Raw genomic sequence first — 3300 nt, 5'->3', positions numbered from 1 at the left:
TCATTAATAGAGATGGATACTCTTCTTACATTTACACATCAAAAACGGTTGGATCAGGACAAGAAATTGTGTTTAGAAACTTTAGATTTGTAAGGTGGCCCTTTCTTATGACGAGAAATGATAGAAGACATTATAAAAAATATAGCTTGAACTGCACCAAATGTGCAAGCTAGCAAAGTTAGCTAAGTTAATTGAATTCAAGTTCATTTTTGTCGCATATTATCATGTAAGGTACAATCATAGGGGAATGTAAGATTTTCAGATTTTTATTACATAGCCCTCAACTATCCAACATTATAATTGTTCAGAATGAAGAACGGTGTTGCCAGATTGGTTTGTTTCACAGCCTAATTGTTAAAAATCCATTGTATTAACAATCTCATCAACATTTTTCAATATGAAATAATAATAATTCATATATACATAAATAATGTAATAAGTAATCCTGTCATAAATGATTGACTGATTCATATATATATATATATATGAATCAGTCAATCATTTACTGTACTGTAGAAAATTCATGGCATAGAGACTGATATAAGTGCATGGTTATTGTTGCAGTGACACTAAACACTAAACAGTTAACCTTAAAGTTAGCTGCTCAATCGTTCTCATTGTTTTGGTAGAAAGCAATTATGCCAATAAGTTATGTTGTGTTTGTTTACACTGTCTTAAGTGCACTCTAGAAAATGTGTGTGTGTGTGTGTGTGTGTGTGTGTGTGTGTGTGTGTGTGGTGTAGATTTCAAAATGTCTCGAAAGAAGTTCAGGCCTTGCCCCTCCTGCCAAGCACCTAACCAGGTGAGGGAAAGTCGAATAGAGCATTATGTCCAATATTCAAATATGTGGTTTTAAATGTTTCTCATTATTAGGTCAATTGGACACTAAAGTATACTCCTACTAAACGACCCTGTATGATAAGTGTTCTGTGTTACAAAACAGTGATAATTTAAGGCATCTGGTTGATATCAATTTTGATTGCTTGTTTTGCACCAAATGCCATAGGCAACATTGATTTAGCCTGGGTGTCTCCTACATCTGCCACTTTCACTGTATGATAATAATAATAATAATCCTGTGTCAATATTCTGAATTGCATTGTGGATCTGATGTCTCACTTTGGTATACTTTTACTAACACAGGTGAGCCGCAAAACCTGCAGCTCTTGTTTCGCAGCCATCTCCCAAAAAAAGAAAGTAGCGGCCAAAAAAGTGACCCTGGACAGGAAGTGGGGGGAAAGGGTCCTAAAAAACAGAAATGCAGGAAGAGTGGTGGACTCTGCCCATATTGCAGTAAGTAGAAATGCTCATATTTCATTAAGCAATATGATTTGTTTCACTTTCATTAATATTTTGTGATAGGGCAAGGGCCTCATTTTACAAAAATAAGTTTAATTTGTCAGTGAATGAATTTGAGGTAGTCATAGATGGCATTGGTGTAACATATTATTTTAATTAATTTGTAATTTGCTTGACATGCATAGAATAGACTTTCTTTTTGACCAGGCGCTCATGTACATTTGTTTACATATACTACCGGCTACATTGCAAATATAACCTTGCTTTAGTACCACACAGGTACTTCAGTATGCGTGTTACTGAAGTTTCTGTCTCTGCTAAAGGCAGATCACAGAATTCAGATCCAGAGTCACTATTAAAGACAGTCTTGCATGATTATGTAAGTAGATAACATGCTCTTACCTTGCACTACCACCCGTAGGATGTGAATATTGCATCGCACACTTATAGTGCCTTGCGCTGTGTTAATTTTAGAGAAAGTGCATGATGATGTGACAAAATAACTCAGGACATGTGTGAAAGCCATGCTGTGTGCAACATATGTGTTGTTAAAAGCAAGGCCATATTCCAGGTGTCCTATTACAAAGACACAACTTAAAAAAGTATTTGAATTACTACAGGGGAGATTAATGTCGGGTTAAAAGTGGAAAGGATTCGACCATACCTACTGGAGTAGGAGCGAGACCAGGTTCTGTAGTGCAGCTGGCTATTTTATGTCCGTTGGTGGCATTCCCAAATGAGTGTTTCTGTTAGTCCCCCAATCTACATTTGCCGTGGGCAGAGACAGGTAGACCGACCAAGGGGGGGAGGAGAGTGTTTGGATCAGGTGGATAGGTGGCCATAAAGAGTTAGTCCAGTCAAAATGTATTTTTATCATATTTTGTTTTGTGTGTGTCCAATCAATATAATTATTTTTGAAGGGTGTCAGGACTTTTTGTGTTCCCTTTAGAATCCCAGATTGCTAACTATTTGACCACCAGCATCCAGCACAACATTAGATGAATATTGGTTGTATAGAGCAGGGGTTCTCAAACTGTTTGTGCCAAGGACCCTTCGTGTGGGAGAAGAATTTCCAAGGACCCCCTCATAATCAAAACAATTAAGCATATGCTTGCTACCATTTGTATACTTTGATGTCATTTTTATTCTCTTAAGTTCACTATTCCGTGTTTTCTAGCTGGTGTGTACTTACTTGGTCTTTAGTCAACTTTGGATTTTGAATCACTTAATGATGTGGACTGACTCAAACATTTATCCATGTTCATCAGCTATCTTAATGGCAAATAAGCCAAGCTAAGCAGCAGGAAGAATGGTTCATCATGACCTGAGTGAAGTGATTCACAACAGATTGACTTGATTAATCATAATCACAAAAAAAGTTCAATGTTAATGTTTTAATTTATTAGTGCATTCATAATCAAGATTTTATATGTGGATTCTAGATCATTACATCGTCATTGATAAGCATTTCTTAACGATTAAGCACAACTTTCTCATTCGAAACAAATCCACTTTGAGAACCACTGGTATAGAGTAGAAATTTCACGAGTTCACACTTACATCAATTTAACAGAGTAAAGATTATGAGTATTTGGCGTGCGGTCCGGGGGAGGTCTCCGAGCTCAGGATTTTTGCCTGAACCCAGAGTACTTCCCCCATTGCTATAAAAGTATTTAGGGCTAGAAGTGAGGAGATGGGGTGGTGGAGGGATGCTGTCAAACTTTCAACGGACAGAGGTAAGCTTGTTGTTATATATACACCTCTTAACTCGTTGATTGGATTGATTAGCAGAGTTTGCTCCACTCGTGTCTAATTGGGTTTAATTATCTGAACGTGCTCCTTGTTATGACCCTGGGGTCATATTTTGTTGTTTGTTTATCTCTCCTGGCACTGTCAGCTGTTCTCCTCCATTAGTGTGTGTGTGAGTGTATGCAGGTACTGGAGAACAGGTGGACACACTGGATTGGTCTGGTTGAGCTGATTGGAGCCTCCTGATTGGGC

The 3300-nt window shown here is 37.6% G+C and overlaps 1 long non-coding RNA gene across 1 annotated transcript; it reads left to right on the top strand.

Annotated features, from left to right (window-relative positions):
* Positions 1-510: 510 nt before the first annotated feature.
* Positions 511-1295, top strand: LOC123965402. The gene is made up of 2 exons (XR_006823698.1): positions 511-802; positions 1144-1295. It is a non-coding gene; the product is annotated as an uncharacterized LOC123965402 (long non-coding RNA).
* Positions 1296-3300: the final 2005 nt, after the last annotated feature.

The sequence above is a fragment of the Micropterus dolomieu genome, unplaced genomic scaffold (assembly GCF_021292245.1).
Source record: "Micropterus dolomieu isolate WLL.071019.BEF.003 ecotype Adirondacks unplaced genomic scaffold, ASM2129224v1 contig_9645, whole genome shotgun sequence".
Taxonomy (NCBI): Eukaryota; Metazoa; Chordata; class Actinopteri; order Centrarchiformes; family Centrarchidae; genus Micropterus; species Micropterus dolomieu.
The sequence above is the reverse complement of the archived record's forward strand: the minus strand, read 5'-3'. Positions and strand labels throughout refer to the sequence as shown.